This window comes from Neophocaena asiaeorientalis, unplaced genomic scaffold (genome assembly GCF_003031525.2).
Source record: "Neophocaena asiaeorientalis asiaeorientalis breed wild unplaced genomic scaffold, Neophocaena_asiaeorientalis_V1.1 scaffold10, whole genome shotgun sequence".
Lineage (NCBI taxonomy): Eukaryota > Metazoa > Chordata > Mammalia > Artiodactyla > Phocoenidae > Neophocaena > Neophocaena asiaeorientalis.
Genome location: NW_020172817.1, coordinates 1850267 through 1860791, shown reverse-complemented (window position 1 = coordinate 1860791; position 10525 = coordinate 1850267).

Here is a 10525-nt window from a genome sequence, read left to right as displayed (position 1 = left end):
TAGCTAATGATTTTTTTCCCATTAGGTTCAAAAATCATTACTTTACCCTTTTGGGAAGGGGATTATTCTTTTAAATATATTATAATAAACTACCATATTAACCTCTGCATAATAAAAATATATTAAAATATTACTTGGAACCATTATTTTAAATATGAATGTTAACTTAATTATGTAATGGTTAAAGCAGGAATTAGGAGGTAAATTTACTTTGGATTTGGCTATATTTCCAATACCATAAGCTCGAAGAGACTCTCTAACCCTGATTTCCAGTTGAAAATAAAACAAAGAAACCCTGAATAACAAAAATTTCATAGTATCCGTTGCTTCACTTACTTGATATTAATTGGTTTGATTAATTTATTTTCACTTAAACAACTTTTTAATCATGCCGACTCAAAATACAGTTTTTGTTATAGTATAGCAACAGCCTCTTTCTCTGTTTATCCTACTTCAGACATGCACATATGTTATGTTATTTATCTTCTAATGGCCAAGTGGTACAATTTAAGACAGTTAAATCTTTTTCTTAATATTCTTTTGGCTGAATCTTCTAAAATCATTTGGGGACAGTCATTCTTGTTGGCTACAAGCTTCCCTGAAAATTTCATAGGGGCTTTTAGCAAATTTAGAGCAGCTCTGGTTCTGACATTTCCTTGCTCCAAAGTCTTTAAAGGTTTCATGTTGCTATGGAAATGAGACATAAATTTCTCAGTTAGGAATGCATGACCATTGTCTGAAAGGAAGACCTCATTCAAAGTTTGCTGCCCTCTCTCCCCAAATTCCCATGCTCCAGGCCAATGAGAGGACTCCACTTTTCCCAAACACACTTCCTCCACTCCCTTAACACAACTTTCTTCAAGTAGTTTTACTTAAGTTTCATAGCTCATGCTGGGAGCCACATAGGAAATGCCTTTGAGTCTCAGCATGGACGAGACCCATAGTGCCAAGCAAAGCTGGTGCTGTCAGGTGTACATATGGAAAAGCAAAGTTCTCGTTTGCAAAGCTTCCTGCCTCCTGGTGGTTGGTGCCGCGTAAGTGGTCTCTCTTGCCCAGTGCTGTAAGCTGGGCCCTCTCTGGAGGAGAAAACCTGGGTTCCTGGAAACATGTGACCTGAACCGGGGTCCCGCCAGTTGGCGAAGGAATCCCAGGGCAAGCGCTGGGCGTGGAGGCCACGGGGGCATAGGCTACTAAGGTGACAGAGAACTGACCTTCTCTGGGGGTGACGCACCTCGCTCACTCGCACACCTTACATCTCCCTGCTTGGCCCCGGAGGATGGCTGGTTAGCCAGAGACGGGTAAGATTCCTCAGGGAAGGAACAACCTAAGACAGGCACAGTCGCAGAGGGGCCATCAGGAGAGAACTTGGGGGCCAACAGAGGTGGGGCATAGAACCTCACCCCCCCAACTTTGCAGGAGCCTGAACCCGCACCGACTCTTGTCCCCGAGGCTGCTTTGCTTCCCACGCCCAGCCCAGATTGGAACCCAGGTAACAGACCAGAGACCTGGCCAATGGCAATTGCTCTTCCACCACAGCAGGACGTTGAACCATAGCTTTTTCTCTGTATGAAAGCAAAGCTTTCCTCTGTGTGGCTTCCCCTATTTTCCCTTGCTTTTGCCTAAGGTGATTTTTATAGGATTATTATTGGTGATGGGAAAAATGTATAATTTTAATATAGGGGTTTTAGAAAGACCCCAATTTAGGGTAGGAACCGGGGGGAGAATTGTAACTACTTTGGCTTTTTTGCATTGTGCCGTGAACCCATTGATTAAACTCACTGGTTTTATGCAACGGTGGGTTTGATCGATGAGTTTATGGTGCAATGCCCGTTCCCATGGTTTTTTAGAAGTATAAGAATAATGTGTATTGTTTTGATTATTATGGTAGGGTTGGGAAATTTGTAGATGAAATGTTTTTTGAATATTGTTGATTAATAGAATTATATGTTTAAGTTTATGACTTGATCAAGCAGAACAGAAACACTTCAATCTTCTGGAAAGAACAGAGTTGTTCAATCTCCTGAGAAGAACAAACAGAGTTCCGAATCTAGATGTGATCAACATGTGACTAACCACGGGAGAAGAAAAAAGACTTTGGGCGATGGGAAAATTACCTGATTTGTTTTAATCAATGTGTTGACGTAAATGATTTTTGTTTTATTGTTTATGTGGGGGAATTTTTGGCGTGGGAATAAGGATGTGGAATGTAAAAAATGAGATCACTTTATAGTATAAAAGCTTTTGGAATTTTGAATAAATTTGTCAGATCCTTGCATCCAAGAAGAGGTGTACTGAGTTCTGTCCACGCCGACTCCGTCTTCTCCTTTGGGTGAATCCTGTTCAGCTGGGGCTGGTCCCCGACAAGCTCACCCTCAAATTCAAATTCTTCTTGCAAGATTTTTCTGATCTCCGAAATTAGATGTAATTATACTCACCTTTGAATTCTAATAATGTGTTGGTTAAATTGTTGGGGATCCTTATTATGCCTGGAATTAAGAGCTATTTATGTAGCATCTTCAGGATAGGGATCGTGTCTTTCTCATACTGGTATTCCTTTTGTATCTATCGCAGTCCTTTGTACGTAATAAATGGGAAGATCCTAAACGCTGAATGTCAGGATATGCAGAGGCCAGTTTCACTCTGTAACTGTGCTATAGATAGATGTTGTGGGCAAAGAGGGCAGGGTAACTATTTTTGCTTAGAGTAGTGTGGAGGTCACACAAAAGATAGGAACTTTGAGGAAGAACATGAGCAAGGAGCATGCATTTTGCCACAAGGAGCAAAGAAGGCTATTTTCCTGGTAGAGATAATAAAATATACAGATGAAGTTATAAATGGAAAGGGAGCTGAAGCCCAGATTTTAGCTAAAGCCCAGATTTTGTGAGAATATGTGGATTATGGGAGGTGAGATCGAAATGTCAATTTGGGGTCAACTGTGAAGGGCTGTATATGGTGCATCAGATTTGGAATTCAACTTGAAGGCAACAAGGAGAGGGAAGTGTGAAAAGTGGGTATGTGATGGCATCAAATTTGTTTTTTGGAGAGATGGGAATTCTGGCAGCAGTGTGGCAGGGAAACCAGTGACTGTGGCACTGGGTCTTCTACCAGAATCTACTGTTGACAATTTCCATTCAATCTACATTGCTTGGTAACACACAATTTCATAGTACCTAATTAAATTAACACCTGTAAACACGTGGAAGGACACTCCTATTGACTATTAGATTTTAGAAAAGTTCAAACAACGGCAAAGCATACTATCTGAGTGTAGTGTATATAGTTTAAAACATTACATTTAATATATAATTTTATATTTCTGAAATAAAGAAGTACCTTTATTTGTATACAAGCTCTGTATTTTAAAAAAGAATATGGAATTTTAATGCTCATAAACAGGGATATGTACCTTCTGAAAGTCTGGGAAGGGCATTTTAGGTGAGGAGGCTTTGTTGAGATCACTTACAGAGTCTCCAGGCTGCAAGCAGAAGCAGGGTCTCTATTTCTCAATCAACTTCCTCATCTCCACTAGGTTAGTTCAAAATGCTGTTTAGATAAGGTGAATTTTTGCTTACATTCTCTGACTCTGCTGCCTTAAGTTGCCATCAACCTCGGATACTACTTCTCCTTTCTTCTGTCAACACTCATTGCTTTTCAACTTTCCAGTTCTTAAAATATATGGATCACATACATTTCTGGTTGAAAAGAATGTGCATTTGTTTTGCCCTTGAAAAGTGATATAGTTATTCATTTTTTATGATTCATAACTTCCTTCAGCCAAGGATGCCCCTAAGAATTGCTTGACAGATCAGTTATCTGAACTAGTTTTTTTTTTTTTTTTGCGGTATGTGGGCCTCTCACTGTTGTGGCCTCTCCCGTTGCGGAGCACAGGCTCCAGACGCGCAGGCTCAGCGTCCATGGCTCACGGGCCCAACCACTCTGCGGCACGCGGGATCCTCCTGGACCGGGGCGCAAACCCGTGTCCCCTGCATCGGCAGGTGGACTCTCAACCACTGCGCCACCAGGGAAGCCCTGAACTAGTTTTTATTCCAGTAAAAATGGGTTTCAATGTTTGCTGCCATGGGGGAGACTGCACTGGTGCTAAAACACAGAACAGGGCACCTGTCTTAAGTGTGAGCTGGAGGGGACAGAGATGGGCCCTGAGCCAATGCAAGGTTCCTTTATGATCTCCAAGTCCTTCTTCATACCAACTACTAGCTGAACTGTCTTTAAGTTCCTCTGACTACTTACTTATAAAATGCGTCAGTTCATGTTAATAGTGCGGGGTTTTGCTCCAGGTTATAACTAGGACTCTAATAAATGTCTCTCATCTAGAGGTTAGGGAACCCAACTTAAGTCTGATTAATAGAGAAGAGGAAAGAATCCATCTCAAAGATGGGCTAAGATAGAAAGTGATGCCATTTTGTTGCCTTCTCTTTGGGAACATTTTTATTTATAGCCATACCTTCCAGTGAAAGTTTGTCCTGTCTGAACATCTACATCGCTGCCAAGCAAATGAGATTTGGATACAGCTCCAAGCCTTTAGTTTCTATTTTTGTAACAAAATCTGTCCATAGCTGCCTGTTTATATTACATTCATCCTATCTGGGCTTGACAAATGCTGTATATTAGGATAAAAAAAGAGAGATAAGGAGTAGGGATAGGAAGAATGAAGTATGTCTACAAATTCTATGTCTCTGAAGAATTTCTGAGGATGTAGGTTTAAAAGACCAGAAAAGTTTTCAGAACTCCAGAATGGTGTGCTCAAGTGAATTTCTTTTCATATGATTTTAAAGGTCTACTTTTCTTAAGTAATGCTCAGTTTTCATTAAAATGTAAATCAGTAGATTTCTATATGCAGGGGATTATTTCATGTGACTTTTATTAACTTCAAATTTCATAAGAACTTTAAACAGTTCAGTTTTATGATCATGTCCAAATTTTACTTGTTTATTAAGTAGTGGGAGCTTTGCTCTGTGGGAATTTGTGATTTGGGGGATATAAAAACTTAATTATTATATAGTCATAATAACTGTGCTTTTTTGGCTGTGCAGTAATCCTTTAGAGTATAAGTAAATGTCAAATGACAGCAATGGAAAAAGAATTTGTTGGGTGGCAATTTTTAAAAAAATTTATTTATTTATGTATGTATTTATTTATTTATGTATGTATTTATTTATATTTTTGGCTGCGTTGGATCTTCATTGCTACGTGGGGCTTTCTCTAGTTCCGGAGAGCGGGGCCTACTTACTCTTCTTTGCGGTGCGTGGGTTTCTCATTGTGGTGACTTCGCTTGTTGTGGAGCACGAGCTGTAGGCTCACAGGCTTCAGTAGTTGTGGCATGCAGGCTCAGTAGTTGTGGTGCACGGGCTTAGTTGCTCTGCGGCATGTGGGATCTTCCGGGGCCAGAGATTGAACCTGTGTCCCCTGCATTGGCAGGCGGGTTCTTAACCACTGCGCCACCAGGGAAGTCCTTAGGTGGCAATTTTTACTGTGAAAGAAAATACATTCTCCTTGCCATGGACAATTCAGTTGTTACTGTGCTGAGTGTTCTGGCATATTAAACTAGTAAGTTGGCAAGTCCTGAGTCAATAATTTTTATGATTTTTGTTTCTGATTAATTTATTTTCTTGCATTAGTCAAGATAAACTGCATATGTGCATGTGTGTGTGTGTTCACACACACACACACACACACACACACACACACTGCCTGTACCAATAAATCCCAAGCAAATAAACCAAATAAATATGTGGCAAACTTTATTGACTAGAGCCCAGGATATAATGCCAAAATGTAGTTTCTAGGAACCAGTAGCTAGGAAACTGGGACTGTCTATTCTTGTCCCGAAACTTATATAACCATAGTCTCTTACATGGTCACCAGATGTGAATTTCCAATCTTTTCTTTGACATTTTATACTAAATGACTGTAATAAACTTCTAACTGGTCCAGGTGTCTTCTATAGACTAAATGTTTTTGTTTATTTCAAATTAATATGTTGAAACCTAATCCCCAAGGTGTTATTAAGAGGTGGGACCTTTGGGAGGTGATTAGGTCATGAGGGTGGAGCCCTCATGAATGGGATTCATACCCTTTTATTGGGTTAGCCAAAACGTTCGTTCAGGTTTTTCTGTAAGATGTTATGGAGAAACCCAAATGAACTTTTTGACCAACCCAATAAAAGAAGCCTCTGAGAGCTCCCTTGCCCTTTCCACCATATGAGGGCTCAGTGATAAAGGCACTGTCTATGAACCAGGAAGTGGCCCCTCACTAGACACCAATCTGCCAGAGCCTTGATCTTGGACTTCCCAACTTCCAGAACTGTGAGAAATAAACTTGGTGTTTAGAAACCTTCCAGTCTATGGTATTCTGTTATACCAAGCCAAACAGTCTAAGGCAGTACTTTAAATTCTATTCTTCCAAACCATACTCCAGTTACTTTCTAAAAGCACAGCTTGGTTAAGGTGAATCTCCGTGAAGCACTTCAATGTTTCTGCATCCACCCCAGTTTTATTGAGATATTATTGACATATAACCTATGTAAGTTTAAGGTACACAACATGATTTTATACACATATACACTGTGAAATGATGATTACAATAGGGTTAGTTAACACTGTTCCATCCCCTCACATATTTGTATTTACCTTTCTTTTTCTTACTGTTTTTGTGATAGTACTCGAGATCTACTCTCTTAACAACTTTGAAGTATGTAATACAGTATTGTTAATTATAGTCACCATGGTGTACACTAGAGCCCCAGAACTTACACACCTTACAGTTGGATATTTTTACCCTTTGACCAACATCTCCTCATTTCCCCCACTCTCCAGCCCTTGGCAACCACCGTTCTACTTCTGCTTCACCATTCTATTTCTATGAGTTCAGCTTTTTTAGATTCCACCTATAAGTGATATCATACAATATTTATCTTTGTCTGATTTATTTCACTTAGCATAATGCCTTCAAGGTCCATTCATGCTGTTGCAAAAGGCAGAATTTTCTTCTTTTTTATGGCTGAATAATATTCCATTGTATATATAACTTATCTTTTTTATTCTTTCATCTGCTGTTGGATACTTAGGCATTTTCCGTGTCTTGGCTTTTGTGAATCATGCTTCCATGAACATGTAGGTGCCAGTATTTCTTTGAGGCAGTGATTTTATTTCCTTCAGATATATATATCCAAAAGTGGGATTGCTGGTTCATTTTCTAGTTCTGTTTTAAATATTTTGAGGAATCTTCATAGTGTTTTCCATAGGGGCTGCACCAATTTACATTCCCACCAAGAGTAGCTTCCTTTTCTCCACAGCTTCACCAATACTTGCCTGTTATCTTTTTGATAATAGCTATTCTGAGAGGTGTGAGGAGGTGTCTCATTTTGGTTTTGATTTGCATTTCCCTGATGATTAGTGATGTTGCCCATCTTTTCATGTACTTGTTGGTTATTTGTATGTCTTCTTTGGGAAAATATCTATGCAGTTGCTCTGCCCGTTTAAAAATCCGATTCTTTTTTTCTGCTATTGAGTTGTATAAGTCCCTTATATGTTTTGGATATTAACCGCTTATCAGATATACAGTTTACAAATATTTTGTCCTATTCTGTATGTTGCCTTTTCATTGTCCTGATTGTTTCTTTTGCTGTGAAGAAGTTTTTAGTTTGAAATAACTTATGTTTATTTCTTGTTCATATATTATTATGAATTATTGTGTGGTGGTTTCTATAAAGATGGCCACCAAGCATTTCTTCATTTGTGGTACACATTTGTCACTCTTCATGTCAAGAGGTAGGGTTGGGGTTTCCCTGGTGGCGTAGTGGTTGAGAGTCCGCCTGCCGATGCAGGGGACACGGGGTTTGTGCCCCGGTCCGGGAAGATCCCACATGCCGCGGAGCAGCTGGGCCCGTGAGCCATGGCCGCTGAGCCTGCGCTCCCAGAGCCTGTGCTCCACAATGGGAGAGGCCACAACAGTGAGAGGCCCGCGTACCGAAAAAAAAAAACCAAAAAATGAGGTAGGGTTTATTTGCCCTCTCTTTGATTCTGTGCTCATTTTGATTGGCTTTGACTATTAGGATGCAGCAGAAGAGAAGTTCTCAGGATGCAAGAGGTTCATAACCTTTTACTTCCTGCTTCTTGGAACCCAGCTACGATACTGTGAGAAACCAATGCCACTGGAGAACTAAGGCCCTCTGATTGACAGTTCTGGCTGACCTCCTGGGCAAGAGTCAGGCAATTTTCCAGCATGTGAAGGAGCTGGACAAGTCGAGATCAGACTCAGACAAGTGCGGCCCCAGTAGTGACCACAGGGAGGAGAATTCACCAGTCATCTCACAGAATCATGAGAAATTATAAAGCGGGAGCTTTCATATTATATGCACCAAAGAGCCTTTGAGTCCATTTTTCAGCACTGAGCACTGCTCTATGTAGTACACCTGCTTAGTGACACTGGTACAGTTACTTAACTGCCCTCAGCTCTCGTTTCATGATTTGTAAAATAGGGGGGAAACCCTACTGATTTCATATGGTTGTGATTCAATGAGACAATGATGGAGAGTTCTTTATTCAGCAACTGGCATGTGGTAGGTAATCAATTTAAAGTTATTTGAGTAAATATAATATTAATCTTTGCTAAACTATAAAGAAATGTCCAGTGAGAAAGAAAATAATCAACCTCAGTTGTAATCAGAAAATGCAAAATCATGGGATAGAATACATCTCAATTCTATACTTTATTGCCATGAAAGTAGACTTACATTTTGTTATTGCATTTTTCGTTTCTTCAGCCTGCCTCCTCTTCATCTTTGCATTCATATCAACATATTTTCTTCTATGAATTCCCACTCCAGTTTTACATAACACATCTATTCTTGTATCTTAGTGAGAACACTGAGAAGATAGTCTCTTATTAATTTTTTAGCTTGCAATAACTTTTTTCAGATGTATTCTCTTTTTCCATTGGGTGTGGAATTATTCACAGACCTCATAATAATTGTCTTATTTATTAATTCAACAAACAATTTAGTGTAAATTTACGTTCACAATTGTAAAAACTAACCAGGTTAGCACAGGAAGAAATCTTAGAGACCATTTAGACCACAGTTCTCACTTTATAGATTGGTAAATTGCGACTCAGGGTTCAATGACTGACCTAAACTCACAAAGGTATTTGGTACCAGAACTTGGATAAAAATGTAGGTCTTTCATTTGCCAAAGTCTAATTGTAAATGTTAAGTATCATGGCAAGAGGGAGAACAGTAAAGAATATGGCACTTTCAATATTTTAGACTAAATATGAACCTAGGCTTTTACTGGAGATAAACATCTCCATGACATTTAAAAAAATGTATTTATTTACTTTCTTCTCTTGTGGAATTAACTGCCAATCTATCTTTTTTGAAGGGATATAGTGGGCAGTTTCTTACTGTTTTTCCTACAACTGTTTTTTCTCTTTTAACTCCACCCTTGCTTTGCTTTGAAAGCCATGCCATTAATAGAAGGTATGGGTTCTAGTTTTAAGAGAGAATCATCATGGGCCAGTAGAAAGAATTGGAAATCTAGGTGTTTAGGAAGCCAGTTTTTAATCAAATGGGAATCTCAAAACACATTTGAACTTAAAGACGTCTGAATTTTCTGTCTCATTGATTGAATTTTAAGAAGTTTGATGAATTGAAAATAGAATACATATAGTTCACTAGATTAAGGTAGAACTATCTTGATTTGTTGTCAGAGATGATTTCTCTTTCACTAAAGTTGTTTTTATCTGTAGAAAATTTACACAGGAAAGAAAGTAGCATCATTTGAGCTAGCCTGCAAATTAACACCTGTATCTCTCAGGGTGCTTGATGCAACTAACAATTTCCATTCTAGCTAGTTAAAGCAGACAGGGATTTATGAGAGGGTGTAGGACTGCTTACGTAATTTGCAGGAGTGCCAGATAACCAAACTTGTATGTTACAACAGGACATGAGACTCTTCCAGTAGGAACCCACTTCTGAGGCTGTGATTGCTTCATGGCTCTCAGGAAACTAAAGACTGAACCTTAAAATACCCCTGCTGCTACTGCTGCAGAGGACCACAGGTGAGCCTAAGGCTCAGAGTGCTGAATCCATCTTCCAAGTCTCCGTGGTTGTATCTGCTAGTAGATATTGGTTCACATGCAGAATCCTCACTTCCGGGGAGGCTGTGAAATCCTCCAGGTTCTGATTTATATAGGGAGGCATGCCGTAAGGAGATTGGGATGGAGTTGACCTCAGCAACGCTGCTGAAACTTTAGACAATAATCTACATGTTTTATCTAGAAAGGAGAATGGGTCCTAGGCATCCCCTTTATCCTTCTCTATGACTATGTTAGCATGGACAGGTTTATTAGAACCTGAGAAACTAAGAAAATATACTTTGTACAAAATATACTTTGAATGAGAATAGGAGAAAAATCTTCTAAATTCCATTATGTAACTTGGTTTATATTCAGCAAATTCTACTTCAGCTCTAGAGGGAGTATTAAGAGAGATTAGAAGACGGGCAGT